The sequence below is a fragment of the Aythya marila genome (genome assembly GCF_965140915.1).
Source record: "Aythya marila genome assembly, chromosome: 3".
NCBI classification, from domain to species: domain Eukaryota; kingdom Metazoa; phylum Chordata; class Aves; order Anseriformes; family Anatidae; genus Aythya; species Aythya marila.
The window spans coordinates 41338233-41358498 of record NC_139044.1 but is presented as its reverse complement, the minus strand read 5'-3'; the positions used below and the strand labels follow the sequence as shown (position 1 = coordinate 41358498).

At 44.9% G+C, this 20266-nt stretch overlaps 1 protein-coding gene across 7 annotated transcripts in view; it reads right to left on the bottom strand.

Annotated features, from left to right (window-relative positions):
• Window positions 1–20266, bottom strand: part of TRERF1 (transcriptional regulating factor 1) — a 101077-nt gene that overhangs the window by 63215 nt on the left and 17596 nt on the right. For 4 of the 7 annotated variants that reach the window (XM_082757102.1, XM_082757101.1, XM_082757096.1 and 1 more), the window contains exon 2: window positions 9105–9160. The gene's annotated coding sequence lies outside the window, so the exon portion shown is untranslated. Of the gene's footprint in view, window positions 1–6497; window positions 6672–9104; window positions 9161–13780; window positions 13872–20266 lie in introns of those variants that run through there. The other 3 variants (XM_082757099.1, XM_082757100.1, XM_082757098.1) reach the window with 2 other exon arrangements.

Below are 20266 nucleotides of genomic sequence, written 5' to 3'. Positions count from 1 at the left end.
CCCAAAGCTCAGGAACAGCTGGTCTTTCTGAGCAAGTGACCCACAGAGTGTGCATTTATCCATGGCGAGAGAGAGAATGCAGCAACCTCTCAAGGGCTCCCTAAGAGCCTCTCTTGGTACAAACAAAGTTTTCTAGGCAGCATGGTCCTTCCAAAAGCCTATCAAAGGCAAAAGTTACACAGGAAGCTGCACAAGTACATTCCAAGCACATTTTTCACATTTTTCATTCAAAGCTTGCTGGATATCCCAATAGCATCGTGTCAAAAAGTTCTACTTCAATTGCGTTTTGTTAGCGGGATTAATGGTATAGCTAGTTCAACTTAAGAGGACACATCTAGAGAAGACTTCATCACTCCTGCTTAAGCCTACTAGAAGAGACAATATTTTAAGCTGCAAGCCAGCAGAAGAAAGCCAAGAGAAAAAGAACAGGGGATAATTTGTTCTTTCAACTTGTCTATTCAGGAAATTTAGAGGAAGTTTAAGTGGGACACCAACAAGTCTACTCGTTTGCCTGTCTTAAATAGCACAGACTAGGATAAGGGCCAGCAAGCATACACTTTTCCTTTTATAAGAAAAAGGCATGCAATCGGAGTAATACTCAGGTTTATGAAATGCACAGGATCAAAGTGAGACCACTACTATTTAACAAGGGTAAAAATCCACCTAAGCCTACAGAAGACAGACACAAAGGAGAGCATTCCCTGGCTACCAGAAAATGGTTTTGGTGGGAGGGTACCGTCCCTCCAGCTCCCACAGACTTCCTGGGCCACCCCAAGCAGATTCCTTAACTCACTTCAGAAATGGGCAGTGAGTTGAATAAAACAAAGCTGTGTACAACACCGTCGTGGAAACAAAGGTCTTGACATTTTTCATCTCTAAGAGGTGTTCAAATACTATTCTCACGGGCAAATGCTAAAATGAATCATGAAAGCAACGCACTGCTAAGGCTCTGCATTTGAAAGCAAAAGGCTAATGAAGTACTAAAGCACCACAGTTTTTTTCCTCTTGACGAAACAGAAGAGCAAAAAAGATCCCAACCCTGATTGCACATTTGCAGAGAAATTCCTTTTCAAGGTTATTAACTTTTTTTCTTCCCATTTAACAAAAATTACTTCAACAGTATAAAAATTGGAAATAACATTATCTCAGAAGCAGAAAGTTGCTCTATTCCTTATTGGTAAGCAGCACACAGACATACAAAAAAAGAAAAACCCACAGGAAATTGAGAGCTATTCATTTAGTTTTAGTCAAGTCTTTGCAAGACTGTACCTTTTGACTATTAGTTGGTGGTAATGCGCAACTGTCTGGTACTCAATCTCCTAAGAACTAGACCAAAAAAAGTATCAACATTAAATTTTACCTTCAAAAAAACACAAGTGGTATGAATACAATTCTCCAGAAAAATGCTACTTAGCAAAAACAAAACAACTACACCCCCACATACATGCGATATTTAAAAGAAAGAACTCAAAGTTGCAATTATGTTCACACAAACCCAAACTGCAAAGTACAAGTAGTTCAATTTCGAGATTCAAAATCCTTTAAGTATTATCTCTAATGACAACATGTACCCCACTTCCTCTCACATTTTTCCTTTGGCATTTTGGGGGCCTGAAGCGATGCTATCCATTGCCCCCACCAAGCACCTGAAAGAAGGTATGACTGCAGTTGTCACTGGCACAGAACACAAAACCTGGAACAACCAACCGTAAGCAGAAAGTGAGTCAGGTTACTTTCTGGTAAAGGCTTTTTGTTTGTTTGAAAGATATAATTTACATGAACGACAACTAGCTTTGAATACAGCAATGCCACAAAAGTTACAAACTTATGGGAATCAAAAAGAATCACGAGGATTGCATCCTGGAAAGCAACGATCCTGTTTAAAAAGCCTGGGGGTCACAGCAGACACAATCTAGACACTGAACTTCCTGCACGACCCTGCAGCTAAGCAAGGAAACCCAGCCGCTGGATGGATAAGAGCATTATTTTGTATAAGGCTGGGTGGGAGGGAGAGCATTATCTAAGAAAAATAACAGCAAGAGCAACATGTATTTCTGGTCTGTTCACTGGAGAGAAGAAGGTTCCACTAGAACAGCTAAAGACTCAGAAAATACATCTTATATTGAGAGTTACCGAGTCAGCGTATTTTGCTTATCAAAGAGGATAATGGTTATCAGTGACTTACTGACAAACTGGCTAGATGTCTCTACAAAAATTTACTCAGAAGATAAGGAATACATTAGTCAAAAGTAGGCCCCAAAAAGATGCTGCTGGGCAGAGGAAAACATTTTGAAGAGTTCAGAATTAATCTCCTCTGCCTGACGGTACTTAATTATAGCTAACTGATACGGTGTGCGGTGTGCCCAGAAACTCATTGGCAGCAAGCTGGTGAAATGCAGCATCCACAAGAAACACTTCTTCTTATCCAGCCGACTAAAACTCTGCCCCACTGCTCTGCCATTTACATCTTCCCCATGCAGCAACGCCGTACATTCAGAAATGCAGACCTCCGCAGCAACTCCTACCAGAACCGCTCTCGGAGTACATCTTCAGAAGCACAGGCTGCTCCCTATGCACCACTACAATATTAAAATCATAGTTCATCATTACGGGTCTTCAGAGTGCTCCATGGCCTCCATTCAGAGTATTTAAGGCTTTTCCCAGCGCTCCAGGACAGAGCAGCAGAGCTGTGGATCAGTCCAGCTAGTGTCAATCAGTGCTGGAGGTGCCAATTTTTGTGTGGCTGGATGAAGGACACAAAGCAAGCTTCCCAAAGAATCGCTCGTGGCAGATCTGAGCACCGAAGCTTGTAATATTCAGATTTTCCTCTCCCCATTCTTCGGTTCATAGCAACTTGCATTAAACAAGGACACCTGGACAAGGCCCTGCACTGCATCCCCCCTACAGATACAGACACAAAAGAGCTCGACATATTGCTGAATGCTTGGCCCAACGCTCTACTACTACAATCAAAGTACGCAAAAATGTATACAGCACAGAAAAGAGAATTGCCTAAAATCCTTCCAGAGAGAAATGAACACAATTTACAACTTCAACATGTCACATTCTGTCATTTATAGTTGAGAGTGGACACCTCTGCAAAGTAACAACAGAAGTTGGGGGCTTTCTGCAGAAATTACCAAGCAAGAGTTCATGATCTGCACTAAGAGAGGATGAGCAGACAACAGAGGCTTATTCTGGGGACAGACATCTATCAAAGTATTCCACAGAATATAGGTTTCCTAAAGCTACAGCCCATTCCTTGGCGTTTATGATGCCAGCACATCACGAGCAGCTTATTTCATTTCAGGGCATGCTGGCCAAGAACGAAGACAGCAGCCCAGCAGAGGACAGGAGTTGCAGCAGGCTTGGCCTCCTGAGCTGCCAGCAGGTTGCCACCCAGCAAGGACCAGTGACGGCCGCCTGTCCTTCCCTTCCCACCTTCAGACGCGTGGCATGGGGCAAGGCCTCAGCTCCTCACAGCATCCATCTCCTCCAGGGGGAACAGGACATTACCACACACAGATAAGGGTCAATCACGAGCCAGAAAAGCGCATCTCTGAGGGAAGCTAAGTGCAAGCGAGCTTCTGGTGTTCTCAGAGCACAGCCACCAGCTCAGCCCCAGGACCTTGACTATTTTTTTCTTTAATTTCTAGAGTTTTTTTTTTTTTTTAAATCTCAAATATGAATTCTGCAACTTTGCACTCGCCAGGCTCCCCCCAACATTTTTAGAATTTTCTTTCTTTTTTTTTGTTGAACCAGTGAGTTACTGGCATATCTCGGCTTGGCAACAGAAGCCAGAGCTTGGAAATTGCATGGCTGCCACCCAGAATGGGCTGGAAAAGAAAAAAAAACAGAACGTTTCCCTACCTCTCTGCCTCAGCAGCACAGCCTTACATTCTCTGCTAGGATTTCACCTTCAGCCTCAACTAAAACTTCCCTTTTAGATCTCCTGGCAATTTGTCCTTAATTCAGCTAGGAAACGGCTGATGCGAAGAGTGGAAAGGCAAGAGAGGAGGTGTGGGGAGGAAGGAGAAGGGGAGGAGGGCACGATCCAGATGGCCGGTATTGGTGGTTAGCACTTCAGTACTGAGAGTCAATCTGATCTGTTTCAATAGTTAAGAGGAACAACGACAACAACAACAAAACAGCCCCCCAAAACTTTTGTGTTTTTGGAGCTGGGGTTTCTGAACAAAGTTTGAGATAGGCCTCGCCACAGCAATGGTAACAATACATGGCAGGACCTGGGTACCTGAAGCACTGTGCGCAGCAATTAATCATTTCAGCAGTAAGTTATAAAGGAGTATTATCCCCTTTTTACTGACAGGGGAGCTGACTCAAAGAGGGCTGAGGGAGTTGCCCAAAACCACAGGCTAGTCATTAGCAGAGCTGCAGTTACGAGTTCCTGGCTTCCAGCGCTATTTTCACGCACTGGCACCGGCGGCCGCCCTGCCCAGCGGAGCGGGCACGCAGCAGGCTCCCCACGCCGAGCGTCCCCTGCCCTGCACGCCACATCTCCAAGCTCTGGTTGAGCTGTCAGAGCTGCAGAGGTGCCCAGAGATCAGCAGCAGCAGGGGCGATGCTGCTGTGCCCCCCCCAATACTCCCCTTGTGCCTGTTTGAGCCCAGGGACACCGACCAGAAAAAAAACCCTGAGGAGGAGGAGGAGCTCATAGTTGGTCCAGGTCCCGTACCCCAACTTGGCTCACTGAGCAGCCGGACAAGTGGCAGAGATGGTACAGAGGGGTTGAGAAACAAGAAATATGCACCCCAGGAGCTGCGAGGCCAACAATGCTCCTTCTTTGTGTTTACAAGCTCGGAGGGGAACTGCAGATCAGTTCACTTTTCAAGCAAAAACTGAAATGGCTCTTTCAATTTTAGCCCCATAGCTTGACTGTGCGTTTTACAGCGCTAATTTCAGTTTCTCTTAATTGCTTGGTCAAGACTGCAGAAAAAGTTACCTGCCTCTTACAGAACCAAGCAGCTCACAGCACTACTCTAACAGCAGAAGGTGACCTTTATCATAAAGATAACTTGAGAAGTATAAGATAGGTCAATTTTCCATCTCGCTGTTTATCAAAGAAGCACAATTCTTATAACAACAAGCTTGGGAAACCTAGTGTGACAGAGCTGGGAAGGGGGAACTGAGTATTCCACTTTAAAAGCAGAACCATAGAAATTTGCTTTTCATAACATGGCTCCTCTTAATTTATACATAAATGTACATCTAGGCCTCTGTTATGTTAGCTGAATGTATTCCCCCCCACTTTCAGTATTCTGCCTAATATTAGCCTATGCCGAGATCTCCAGACATTCCTTCTAACTCACTTCATCCTTTGAAGCTGACAGTTATCTACACAGTCAGGCACTGAAGTAATTTATTCTTTCAGAAGTGTTAAGCATTTACAACTTGCAACATCAGATTGAGCAAATATTCAAATTTTCTGGAAGAAAAAGAAAAGGAAAAAGCATTTACCTTGATGTCTACATTTATGTAGATATTCCACCCTCCCTCCCCCCAACTTTGTTATCTAGAGGTTTTCCTTATGCATGAGAGATTTCCCATTTTCCTCCCTGTACTTTCCAGGTACTTTCCACATACTGTGACAAAACAACTAAATAACGCAAGAAAGGGAACTCAAAATACCTGTTACTCTTTTATTCAAATAAGCTTTCTTATTTTGAACATTTTTCTAAGATGGCTTCTGGGGAGACAAAAATAATTCATACGCAATGTCAGAGGACATTAGCAAAAGTAATCTAGCAGCAATGCCACCATTTTGCACGTATGTGAATTAACGCAAGAAACCACAGTGCACCAGTTTAGACAAAAATCATTCTTTGACTTTGCCTGAATCTGGTCTCATCAAAATCAAGTGTTACTCCCACTAAAAAACAACACCAAAACACCCAAAACGAGAAAAGAACACAAATACTTCAGTGAGATACTCTGAATTAAACTGGTGTTTTCACTGCCAAGACTCATTTAAAAAGAACAACCAGAAATGTTTGCAAAACAGATTGCTATTATAAAATGCATGAACATAGCATGCCCCAGCCATTAATAACAGAATATACATCAACACACTGCTTTTCAGATAATCAATATTAATTGGTAATCTAATTTGGAACTGTTAAGACAAGCGGCCTTGGCGCAGCAATCCATCAGGTCGATGCAGTTTAACAGAGGGTGAAAATAGGCCTGGTAACTGTTACTTCCTTGTCATTTCCTTTCCAATATGACACAACGCCATCACAGCGATCAGAGTCATTTTCATCTCACAAATGCACCTCTGAAACTAGATCAGCTCTGATAGAATGAATTTATGATTCTGATCCAAATTACCAGGCAGACCCCGTGTGAAGCTCAACTTCTCATTCACAAGGGTCCCCAGCTTTTTGGAAGAAAGCGAGATAAAGGCACAGGGAAATATGGGGGAAAGAAAAAAAAATGCTGGGTGGGAGCTCTGGCACCCATCAACATCAGCAAAAGCTCACCACATCTCATGATGCTCTCATGAATACTTCCTAAGTTCCACTCCAGAAGCAGCAGCAGCAGCAGGGAATGGGTCAGGAAATATCCATGAAAACTACAAGTAATCAGGAGAAAGCTTGGGCACGAGGCACAGACAGGACCTGAGGGCAAGTTTGGAGCAGGATCCAGATGCCTGTCTGGAAAGATGAAAGCACAGAAGCAAATGGGGAGAGGGAACACAGTACTTTAAAAAATTAACAGTAATAAGGGATGGCTCTAAGAACTAGGGGTGCCTGACAATTATGGCCTTAAGCAGGAGTATGAACAGGAGAGCCGCTTCTTCCTGCGAGGCAGGACAGGGAGTGGGACAGTGACACTTCTCTGCCCCAGGCTGCCAGGGAAGGAACAAAAAAATGAAGTCCCTCTGAACGCCAAAAGATGAGAATGAGACAGGCATATTTGTAGCTCAGGATTAATTTCAACCCTGAAACAGCATCACACACTGCCAGGACAGAATCTTCTCTTCTAGAGGTGAAAGACGAAAGCCAGTGGGAAGTGTTAACTTCTCTCTCCCAGAATCTCATTTTGAAGCCAGTCCTGTGATTTCTAGGGACCTGACTCACGATTTGTACCTGCCTGGGGCTGGCAATAAAACCATGGCAAGAAAAGGTGTCAAGGCCCGAAGCAGCAGAACATGCTCGAGACGCAAAGCTCCCTCGGTAGCTGTTCTATGAGGTAAGGAGAGAGCAAGCTCGCCCTAGGAGAGGCATTAAAACAAACTGCTGCTCAGGTTAAAGCACGTACATTCAGGAATATCCACTTTGCAGTGAAGAATGATACTTTAAACAAAAATCAAATGACTGAGTTAGACAAACGAAATAATTATGAGGAGCCTAGGAAAACACGAGCAGCTGAGTGAGTGCTGAGGAGCAGTCCCACCTGCATGCCAAAGCAGTGCCCGCCACTGCCAGATGAATAAAATTCTTCCCCAAAATCGACAAAATCTGCTAAACCAAACCAACCTGAACACGAGCATTTAACCCATACAGGCCACACTCGACTCCACACATCGGCTCTCTGCAGGCAGTGGCTCCCCTATGGCGGCCACCACCACAGCAATGCCAGTGGCGGGCACATGAGGGGACGGCAGCCAGGCCGCCCGCACAGTCAGGCTGAACACGCTCTAAGAAGTCCTGAACACAGCCGTAATTCGTAATTCACCGCTCTTGGAACAGAAGTAGGCCGGTTCCAACACGTGCGAGTGAGTGAAGATGGTTTACATAACAAGCGAGGTATGCGCTGAGGTGCTTTACATAATAGCGCTGCAGATTGCCAGACCTCTCACCTGAAGAGCTGTATTTTACCAGCTATATACATACCGTCTACTCAAAGGTGGCCTCATAAGCCATTAAATAAAATATTTATAATGTAATTCAGTGGTGGGATGAAAGGGTGTGGTTCGAATGGACAAAGGGGAAAATGCCCAATATTTGCAGAAGGCTAAGAAGCAAGCGAGCCTTTGATTTCTGCATACTCTACGCTGGGCTGAGAGCCACCGAAAGTTTTCGGTTCTTGCTCGGGTAGCCACCCTCCAAAACAGTAACTCCACTAAGCAAACAAAACTAAAATGGAAAAAAAAAAAAAAAAAAAAAAAAGGACTGTCTGCAACAGCTAAATCTCTCAATTGAAGGAAAAAGGCTTTTAATCCTGATCCTTGCACGATGACATAAGATTTTTAGCTGTTTTCACTACACTTTCCAACCAACAGCCTCGAAGAACAAAAGGGATTTTGAGGCCCCTAAGTTACACAGAGCTCAAACAGGAGACGAAATGAAATGCATAAATGAATGAGGTGCATAGTGATAGGCTGGACTGCAGGTTGAAAGACTGATAATTCCTGCATCATGCTACTACTGTATTCAGCTGTTTGGTGTCTGAATATAGTTATTCCACTGCTTTTAGTTTTAAAGACATCTACTCTTCTCTGACAGTAGAAAAGTCTGGACCAGAAACTGAAAGAGAAAAAGCACCTATCTGAACACAGTCTTTTTCAAATGCTGTTATTAAAATTCTGCAAACTTACTTCCTTCAGTATATCAGTGACAGCAAATACTTGTTTCAAACTCAAACCTAAAGGTTTTCTGCTGATATACATTCTATCCTATTCAAAACAGTCCAATTTTGAAAATATTGCAACAGGAAAAACAAGTTTTAAAGCATAGAAGCTAAAACAGCTCAAAGATCTTTTTACTTTTCAGAAGTCTTGGGGGGGGGGGGGGGGGGGGGGGAATCCTGAACCCAAACAAAAATGCTTCTACCTCACATGTAAGTTTTAAGAAACTTTACAATATTAAGGCAAGCATGACCAGCTGGCTAAGCTCGTGCCTGAAAGAGTTGTATTTCTGTTGTCTAGACTTTGTATACCACTTCACCAGGAGAAAGGACTAATGAAGCTGTACAGAACTGAAATGATCCCTGCTCTGAGATCAGAGACAGAAAAAATATATAAATAAACACCTCAATTATTTGCAGGGCTTTGCCAAGGAATGAAACAGTTGTCTTCAACCAGAACACGAGACCAGGGAGACTGTTCTATGTAAGAACATGTTTATCTTACCCTCTTCTCTTACCTTATCAGACACATCTCCTCGCCCTATTCAGAATCCAGCAAGTCACAAAATTCCATCTGCAACAAAAGGAAAACTCCATTAATACCACTCAATAACCTTACAATAGAAAGCTAAGAAGCAGTTCAAGAAAAAAGCTAAACTTCTGCTCCCATTCCAGTATAATCCACACCCCAGGCAAGTCGCCCTCCTGTCTGCAGGAATCTGGGAAACCTGGATATAAATGTATTAAAGATGTTGTAACATGTTCTGTAAGAAACATGCTTTTCCTCCTTCAGAAAGGTTAAAAGAGGTGGCCAAAGTGTACAGGTTGCCCTACCAAGTCATAAATAAGTCTGCAGCATCCTCTCATTAAATTAAATGAACATCAAATTATATAATGTGCACAGTTGTAAAATGAGACCAATGGTAATGGCCAGAAATAATCACAGCAGCCTTATACTTCGTGGAGACAATTTTCTGTCAGTGTATCAAACCTGGATATGTTGCATCTTTTATCTGCAGGCCAAGAAACTGTCAACACACAGTCCTTCTTAAATATGGTAAAGCATGCAAGACATGGATGAAACAAAGCTCTCATACACAAGTTTAAATGATGCCGAACCCTGATCAAGTAACGTCTTACCACCTTTGCACACCAAACTGACAAGGAACAGAAGGATTTTTTTAGGTAAGCATAATACAATTCAACGTACCTGCGGTCACAAGGAAAGAGTGCCATGCACCTAACTAACAAAACTGCAACTTCGGAGTTAATAAGATCTAAATCCTGACAGACTGGGGCTCAAAGAAACAGGCTCAAACAAACAGGCTTCTGCAACACCATTAAATTAAGGGGGCATGACCTGCAATCCATCCAATTAGCAAACCCACACAGCAGAAGGGAGACGTCCAGTTTGACACCTTGAAAAGCATTAAGAGTCTGCCTAGAGAAAAAAGTGTGAACCAAGAATCTCCAAACCCACCAGACAAACCCCTCTGTATGTTCTGTTAGCACTTTGAGCGCTCTGCCCACCAGCACTAGAAGCCTGTTAGTCCACTGCCAAGCTGAAAAAGACCAGAAATGCGCCAGTGAAATTGGATGCTCTATGAGAGAACAGGGTGGTGGTGGTGGCTTTAAAAAAAAAAGAAAACTTTTTTCTCTATCTAGTTGTCTGGGAGGAGATAAGGCAGGAATGGAAGGATTTCAAATGAATTATTTTCACATTTACTTATTTTTTTCCTGCAACGACTCTACAAAGAGCATTCCTGTGCCTAAAGCACAAACCTGGATACAAGGGAAACACTGCTTTTTAAGCCTGGATCTGACGTGCCTGCTTTGCATGCTGGCTTGGTTTCCCTCAGGCAGCAATTCCCCTCAGGAATGGCAGGGGCCTAGTGCCAGGTGATGGGGAAGGTGACATCCTCCAGTTCCCCAGCAGCGGGATGGGAGCAGTGGTACTGGGTCCCAGCCTGGGCACCCCTCTGTGCTGTGCTCTTCTTTTTGAAGTGTACAGCAGTGCAGGCTTGTAGCGCTAAAAAGAAACCTGTCATACACTGAAAACCATTTCCTCATCTTTTACTGACACAATTTACTCCCTCTTATTTCCTCTTTTCAGTTGCCATTTGCTTCATTGAGAAATACCTTTTATTCATAAGGACATGGATCATTTAGGTTTTGGCATCACCAGAAACACCATACCAACATATTACACTGTGGTATTTTTTTTTTCTTTTGTGGGTGTGTGTGAAGAAGAGATCTTTTGTCCACAGGACAAAAGGATTTGAGGAAGAAGAGAGTCACTGACCAGGAGCCCAGCAGAGCACCCCTGTGCTCCTACTCCCCTGCCAACCCAGTAAAATTCCTCACAGCTCAACCTCTTCCTGGCTATTTTCAGAGAAATTGCAGCAATGGTATAAGAACAATGGGGAAGTTTGTTTTACTCAACGAGCAAATGTTTTGCAGCTTCCAATGTAAATATTTTAATTAATGGATTTTTTTTTTTAACTGTCTACTGCCCTGCTAGTGTTCACCTTCACCCAGAGCTATAGGAACAGAGTCAGCACTTGACTTCTATAATAGGAAGAAACGGGGAAGTACAACAAAGAAAAGCAAGGCACACTGACTTCAGAAAAAGCACCTTCAGAAGCAAATCAACACTGACTGGGCATTTGCTGGGGGTCACTGGGATGAAAGAATGAAAGAAAAACGAGTCTGCCCATTTCCTGCTTCAGGCTAAGGGCTCATAGTGGCTCCCATCAAGATAGTGGGCCTATTTTAATAGCCAACTTGTAGAAAACCACAACCTAAACCGTTTCCAAAACAACATTACACCCCACGACCAGCCTGCAAGAAGAAAAGCGGCGACTATCTTCTTGCCTCAATCACCAGTACGGCAGCTCCTAACCACACCGGCACGATGCGTCCCCTGCACAGAGAGGCTCAAATCTCTTCTCAAGGATTCACAAGCAAAGCGTTGTGGATCCCTCCAGCAGGAAGGGACCCAAATTCCCTGTCACTGGGCAGGGCTCTTTCGGCACGACGTGCTCCTGTGGCGGTTCTCTGGCCGGACACGCCACCTCCATCCCCTGAGGGGACACGGCCTGTATACGAAGCCAACAGCAGATGGCTGGCATTCAAGACTTAATTTTTTCTTTTTAAATAAAGTCAGATGCGGATGGTGCTGTTCCTACTTTGCCAAAACCTGACTGGAACATGGACAGAGACGTGTCCAAGCAGGGATGCCCAGCCCCGCAGGATGCTCCTGAAGAGCCTCGGAAACAACCGCACGAACCCACCCTGACTGAACCAGCCCCTCACGGGGCAGCACTGCCCTTGCCCTGCCCTTACCTGAATGGGGTTTTTGTTCCTCTCACCTCATTTTGTTGCTTTTTTTTTGTTCCTCTCATACTGACCTCATCTCATTCAATGCCCATTAGCAACATCCTTCCAAACCTTTAAATTGCAGCTCCCCATCACCCTCCAGCGATCCCCATGCCATCCCCTGGATAAAATCCTTACCACATCCATCCAAAACCACCGCATTCGTACCCCTCCGGCAGCTCAGGCGAGACGCTGGGGAGGCTCCCCAGGCGCTGCGATCCCCCAGTGGCCGCCCAGGCCCGCGGCCCCATCACCTCCAGACACCCCACAGTGGGAAGGCAGGCTGCCCGCCCGGCTGCAGGGCCCACTAATTGGGCGAGGAGCGAGCTCTCCTGATTGCAACGCATTGAGAACAAACCTTCCAGATCCCTAAATTAGTAAATGATAACTATTAACCACTCCCCATTAGGATGGGGCGAGGGGGGGAGAAGGAGGGGGGGGGGAAGAACGCCTGGCTGTTAATTGAGAGAGATACTCTAATTTGGCAGCAGTGGGAGACCCTGGGGACCACGAGGCTATTGCTGCTTCTGCACAGGCAATTCGAGTGCCAGGGAGGCTGGTGCTTCTGCGGAAGGAGGCAGACAGAGGCAGATGCATCACCCTCACGGCGTGCACGCACCGTGGTACCTGCCCCTCACGGCAGGACACCGAAGGGCAAGGCTGGACGGACGGCTGGACGGACAGACAGAAGCTCCCCTCGCAGCAGGGTGTCCAGAAGCTCGTGCTGGAGAGACCTTTCCTGCCCCTGCCAAAGCGAAACTAAGCCTCCTGATCCTGCGTGAGCGTTATCAGTCACTGCTGTGATTGTACACGCGCTGATAATCTCAGCTCTAGTTTCCATGCCAGTGGAGACTTTCGTTTCTTTTTTTAATATTTTTTGTTTCTGATAGATATATATTTCCCCATCAGTTTTTCTGGCTATGCATGCAACACTAAATCACAGTAAGGATCAAAGAAGTATCTCTCTGCTCAACACAGAGCCCTGGCAAAATAAAACTTTTACCACTTTTCATGAAAGGCTGAAGCAAAGAGGTGGGCTTTCCATTAAACCCTCAACATGCACAAGCTCCTGGAAAGGTTTCCTAGCAAGTGCCCCCACTCAGAGAGCAGCCCCAAGGCTTTTGCTGGTCCTTCCATTTTCCTCTCTGACCTCTTCCACAGAGCCACTGTGCTTGGCTTTTTCATGTGCCTGATTACCAGTGACATGAAATTCACACCCGTACCCATTTCTCTATGGCCTTCTCATCAGGGCAACAAGCAGAAACACTCCCTGAAGGAACAGCACATTCATAAGTCTGCCATGCCCACAGGATGGAAAAAAAAAAAAAAAAAGAGAAAAAAACACAGATGAATGTTAATCTCTCCCCCTTGCCTCCAGCAGCAGTTTGTACTCTCCCACGCAGAGAAAAAGGAGGCTGTAACGTTTGTGGAGGCCAACCTGTCTGGAAAAACGTAGACTAAGAGCGGATGGCAAATTCCCTCCTATACCAATCCCCTTACAGTAAGGAAAGTGAAAGTCAGCCCCGGCGTTGCTGGTGGAACAGATCACAGGGGCTTTGAGGTGCTGCTTTTATGCAAACGGCAGAGCCGGAGTGCTCAGGATTGCATCAGTTCAACATCCTCACTGCATAAAATATTCTGCTCACACACCACGCGCACTGTGTGACATTTCTTACGGGGATTATTATTATTGTTGTCAGAGTACATATTTTGTCTGATCGCAGGAACACAGAAATCTGTGCAACGCGCAGGAAGGACGCACAACCGATCCATTTGAGATGTTAATTCACAAACCCAGGACTCGTCTGTAGCCTACCTGACTCCAAACAGCTGCTTGCTAACCATGAGTAGGCAGGCAATAAACGCATCCAATACGGAGCTCAGAGCGGTTGCCAGCACACATTTCTTTAACGGGATGGGCCTGAAAGGTGTCTCTCAGCACGCCGTACCGTACATGCGCCCAACCAGAGCCAGGGAGAAGCTCGAGGCAGGAAACCGAAGCGCGTCTTCGATTAGCGCAGCTCACTCGAGAGTAGTGCTCTGCTCAGATTTGGTTTTGGTTTGCAAACTGCGCTGGCATTGGCTAAGAGCCTGTTTGTAGTTTTGTTTTTTTAAAAAATAAGCCCGCCCAAAAATAACAAGCCAGGGAGCTAAAATAAACACCATAACACACATGAAGTCACCCTGGCAGGAGCCGGTACCTTAAAGACCCCTGCAAGACGTGCCTTTCTCAGCCTCTGTTTCACAGCGCCCCGTCTGCACCTCTCCCATCTCCCCCGGAGCCACCAGCAGCCTCCATGCTGCAGGATGCACAGGGCGAGCACCGGGGCAGCACCAGCCACCTCCGACCTGCAGAGTGCCTCCCCACCACCCCTGAAGCACTCGGCTGCCCATTGAGGTGCCTTACAAGCAAGCAGAGCCCAGCACCAGCTTGGTGCCAAAACGTCTGACAGCACCTCGGTGGGCTCCCAGTTCTCGATGTTAATTCCCAGGGAACAGACCCAGCATCATCCCACTGCACGAAGACGGCAGACCCGACCCTCAAATGCACGCACCAGCAACTGCAGCCACGGCTTCGGCACTGCTGATACCTGAGGATCCCAAATCCAAAAGGATTCGCCGCCTTGCCCTAGCTCCAGGTAAATGACAGCAGCAGAGACGCACTGCAACTCGTAACTCCAGTAGGGGAGAGGTGGAAGCTCTCCTCTGGGTAACCCCGAGAAGAAATCTGAGCCCTAAAGGGAGAACTCAGAAGCAGACTGAGGGGAAAAAACGCACTATTTAACGTTAGTATTTATTAATATCTGGGCTTCAACTGCAGATAAACAGACAAGAATCTCCCTGCCTGTGCACATACTTACAGGACTGTTTACACTTGAAGTCCAAAAGGATGTCCTCATTTTATAAATAATTTGATCTGATGACTGCATCAGAAAAAAAGTGCAATTTAAGGCTACACAGAGAGGCAAAACACTTGGCTACCGATGCCTACACGGGGAGGGTTAAAAAGATCAACAAAACAGCAGGGTCCCTACAACTCAGCAAATGGTTCAGCAAGAGCTCAGCACGTAACACAGCGTGCGTTTGGCACACGCCAAGCTGTGCCTGCTCCAGCTTCAGACTCCCAAGACTTCACTTCCCAGTAAGTCATCCTCATCACTCCGCGTGACAGGGCGCTCTCCCGCAGGTAAGCGTTACTTACACCCAGACACGCTGTACTCATCCCGTTCAGCAGGCACAACACACCGTAAGGGCACTTGCAGAGCCACCGAGCAAGCAAGCCACGGGCAGACTAGGGACAAGTTTGTGCCCCTCTCCCCTAGGGAGCAGAAACAAAGGCTCCTGGAGGATTTGCCGGCTGAGCTTGCCCCGTGCGTTTTGTTTTCCTTTGTCACATGCTCACCGATGTGTGCCTACATGGTTGTAGCTACAAGTGTATGTCATTTGCTCAAGACCAGTCACTTTGCATGCCAGGGCAGCCGGGGAAACAGAAACCCTGCACACAAGGAACTCATTGCTCTAGAAATAATATTATTTCCAGCAAAGATTTGTTCTCCACTCCAGTCAAATGCACCAACTCAGTTTGCTTCCAGTTTTACTTCTCAGTGGGGAGAATACCTGTGATGAGCCACAAGAACTGCCCGAGCAGTCTCAAAAGTCATTCAGAGAAGAACATGCTACCAACATTTTGAGCAGACTGACAAATACTATGGTCCACTGCAAGCCATTACGCTTACACCAGGTCATACAGCAAACACATTAACTCCAAGCAAACCTTCGTGCAAATGGAGAGAAAACCCAGAAGGAATAAGGCTTTTTTTTTTTTTTTTTTTTTTTTTTTTTTTTTTAAAGCAGTATATGTGTAATTCTGGTGTAGCTACTACACTTGGCATAGCTGCAGATACTGACGTGTTTATCAGATACTGATGCTATGTCTGATATATCTGACAACAGAGTGGAACTCCACGCTTTTAAGAAGACCTATGTTTCTGGTCCAGAGGAGCAACAAAGACTGAATGAGTTTTGAGTTGAAATCAGTGACCACATGTGGTAAGAAAGGCTTGCCAGGATGTGATCCTTGATGATGACTTCATCCTGCACAGCTCCCTTGAAAAAGCATCAGCTGAGACATCTTGCCCAGAGCAGCTCCTGCAGAGCACAACCCAACCAAAGAGGAGACAAGGGTGCCAAAAATAACAATAAAAGTTTTTTCCCCTCAAATAATGAGGTATCCCTTATAATTCAGGCCTATAAAACCAGATTTGTCAAGTTCTAAATTGGGTTGCAGCAATATTTCATTACAGCATAAATCTTCCTCACACCCTAGTAAAGATGCCTAATAATTTAATATGCTATAATTTATTTTTATTTTTTTTTAATCTGGAACTCGTCAAAAATAGCCTGAAATAGGCATCTCCTTTATACTTTATAGTCCCTTTTCCATATACATACAGCCTCCAAAATGTAACTGGCTCGCATTCTTTGCATGGAAAAACATTTGCAAAGCACGGTTGTATTTAGACTAAGAAAGGTTGTAATTATCTCTCTTGGGCTTCTTAGGTAGGTCAGTGCACATCCTACACAGGCTTCTGTATTATCCCATGATACTCATTGAGCATCATTTCTTTCAGAAGGCAGCAGAACCCCTTGAAAATAATTACACAGAGTAAAAATTACAAAAGGAGGAAGAAAAAAAAAAAAAAGATTCCAGAACTTTTAGGACATTTACTTTTTAAATAATAGCAAATTTCGCAGCACTTTTTTGCTGAAATGTATTACTATGCAGGATTCTAAATCACAACTGGTTCATAGACTAATAGTTCAGTGGATAATATGCAAACAAAAATAAAAGAAAGGAAAACATATTTAAATAGGGAGAGAAAAATAAATATTGCCAGTAGTACTTGTTATTAAGATGTGGAATTCCCATTCCTTCCTAGCTAATCAGGTCTTCGATAAAACAGAAACCATTTTGAAGCAGTTACCGTAAGACGTCTGCATAAACCAGCACTGTGAAAAATTAAGAACGTGACACATCAGTGCTATAGAACATACACATTTTTCTTTGTGAAGTGGATATGGCGAGAACCACTACAAGAAGTGAAGCTTGCTCCAAGTTTGAAAAGCAGTGATGTCACTTTCCTTCTGCTTCTGAGAAGCGCGCAGAGTTTACGTCCTCATTTCCTGCTGTCTCTCTTTACTTTTCTTAAAGGCAGCAACATACAAACAGCATCGCAGCACTTCAGGGCTGGGATGGTTGGAGGAAGGTGGGACAAGCCCGTTTTCAATCTCACCAAGCTCCTTTACCAACAATTCAGTAAAACCTACACCACCCATAGTTAAAACAGAAGGTGGACTGCTTTTACTTGCTGTGTCTCTAGCAGTCTGCATGCAATTTTGTTCTTAAACCCCCTCAGACAAGGGTCATCAACAGCGTGTTGAGAAGCTCATTCATGGTCCTGATCTGGCAAAATCCCACCACAAGAATGCGCCAGAAAGCATCAAAATCAAACATGTGGCAACTGAGACGTGTCCGACCAACTGGAGCTTATTGCAGGGCTGCACAAGCAGGAGCAGAGCCCCCGATGCGGGCTTACATCAAGACAGCAAGTGTCACAACCACGTCACAGTTCGCTGCCATAGCTTTCCAAGGCAATTTTAAAGGAGGAAAAATTAATGTATCTATCATTATTTACTATCTAGACATAAAATGTATAGAAAAGAGGAAAATATGTCTTTTTTTTTTTCGTGAAATACTTTATGCTGGGGTAGGGCTGACTCACTTCTCCCACAAATGAAATGATATCAACCAATTCCTAAAGAGCGAGGCAATCTCAAAGCTGTTCACTGGAAAGAAAAGAGGGAAGGAAAACAAAACGAAAAAAAAAAAAGGGCTGGGTTCCTGCTATCACAGCAGTTAGCTAGCACTGCTTCCCAACCATCCCACTCCCTCTCCTGGGGCTCCCACCAAAGCAGCAGCAGCCTCCCGATGGTATTTGAGGCTCTGAGAGCTCCTCCAGCCTCCTCGCCCCACTGCTTGTGCTGGGGAGGCTGCAGGACAGAGGATGCTCTGGGCAGGGTTCGTGCAGCCTTCTGAGAAGCTGGGGGTTACCTTCTGAGGTTGCTGTGGTTTGGGTTTTTGGAGCCAAATGCTAGGACTGAGACTGCTAACAGGAAGCTCCCTGGTTCACCATTCCTCCCAGCATTCCTAAGGAACAATCTGTCTGAAAAAGATTTTTATTATTGTTATTATTTTTCCTTAAAACTAGAACCTGGTTATCTAAGATTAATGCCCAGCCAGTTTCCCCCCATTTTTTTTTAATTTTTTTATTTTTAAAAAAGAACTGGGTTGGGTTTTCTGGCCAACGAGGAAGTGAGGCTCAGCTGATAGCTGTTAAGCTGATGCAGATCTGCAGGAACTCTACCAAGTAGAGTGCAGTTATTCTGCATTTACAGCTCTGTCAATAAAGGCAAAATCCAGGAAAAAAATGGTTTTCAGGTATTGAAATTGTACTGGCCTTAAAAACGTAGTTGTAGCAGATTTCTGCTGACTTTTGAATTGCTCAGATCAAGGGGGGGCCTGTCTTAATTTTCATCTTTCTAAATACACTTCCGCTGGCAACTGAGTTAATTCAGGGCATCTACTACAATTAAAATTTAATTTTGTTATTCTACTCAGTACTTTGTATTTCACATCTGCAGCTGTATACACACCAAGAGCATGTTAGCATTCGTTTGGTTTTGAGCAAGTGGCACACAAGAAAGTAAACACAAATACCTGACCCTACATGAGCAAATCACTAATACCTCAAACACAGATTTTTATTGTTAGCATTCTTCTTGTGTGTGTGCTTTAAAGAACAACAAAAAAGCAGAAAAAAACCACCAAACTCTCTCCTGAGCAGCAGTTACTCGCTGAGAAAAATGATGTTTTCCTTTGCTGAAACATTTTTATAGCTGGGAAAACATGCAAGGAATGGCTAAATTCATGCGCTTGTACGTTTATTAGCTAAAATATTTCTTCATGGAAGGTTAACCAACAGTTATCAACAGTTATGTCTAACGTGCACAGTCACTTAAGTGGTGCTGCCCACAAAATACTAGTGACAAGTATTGGTATAAACAGCAAGGGAAGGACATGATAGTGTTTATTTCACAGGTGGATCATCTCACAAATGAGACTCAGAGCTTTTATAGATTTACAATTAGCAGTATAAATTTTTAACGATTACAGCCTTGGTTAGTCTTCGTACCTGGCAGAGTTTACATCTACTACTCCCGATGCACTTAGTCTCGATTTTGAGACCAAGACACACCAATTAAATTATTTACATCCTGAACATTCACTACTGCCCTCCCTTTGTGTGCGTGTGATTTGAAGAAAAAATAGAAAAGTCTCCAACATCTCTTCCCAGAAGTATGCTTTCTAGGTTTTCACATACAGAGCAGACTGGAGCTTGCACCAGCTGATCTGTGCAAGCTTTGATGACTCGGTTTTCAAAATAAAAGCCAGGAAATTAGTCACGGTAGAGTAGCATCTCTAGGGGGCAGTTTGGGTGGCCACCAGCAAGATGTGCATGGCAGGGTGTGCGAGAGAGAAAGATTGGTATCTACCACTTCCTCTCTTCAGCCAAAAAAAAAAAAAGAAAAAGAAAGAAAAAACTAGAGAGCTCTGTCTTGCTTGCTGCAGACGAGCCCAGAGGCCGGAGAGGGCCGATGCCGGCCTTCACACACCACCGGAGAAGCAGCAAAACCAGCAGCTTGGGTGGGGAAGCCCCCCGAAGCCAAACACGCACACAGTTACACCAGCTTGGTTAAATAGCAACCTCATTCCGTACCTCAGAGGGGGAGTGTTATCAAAGCAAGCCACGGACCGTGAAACATCAGACAGACCTGCAGAAGGACAGCCCACCCCACTCATAAGTAGCCACTGGATACCTGCTCAGCATCCAAACCCATAAAAAATACAAAATATCCTAAAAACTCACAACCTCCCCACAGCAAGCCCGCAAAAGGGGCCCTTCCTCCCACCCCACATGAGGAAAGGAGAATCCCCCCGCACCCCAAACCACTCAAACAGGAGATCTGACCAGGCAGAAGGCTTGGTTTCTTTAGGGTTCAGACCGTGCCCCAACGCGAAGACAACACGACAAAACTCAAGCAGCCGGCAAGAGGCAGAGCTGCTCCCAGAGAAATTTTAGAAGCTGAAGCCATCGGCTGCCACCCCTCAGACAAACCCGGACAGCTTGTTTTGGCCACGAGCCAGGGCTCAGTCGGAGCTGCTCAGCCCCAGCCCAACAGA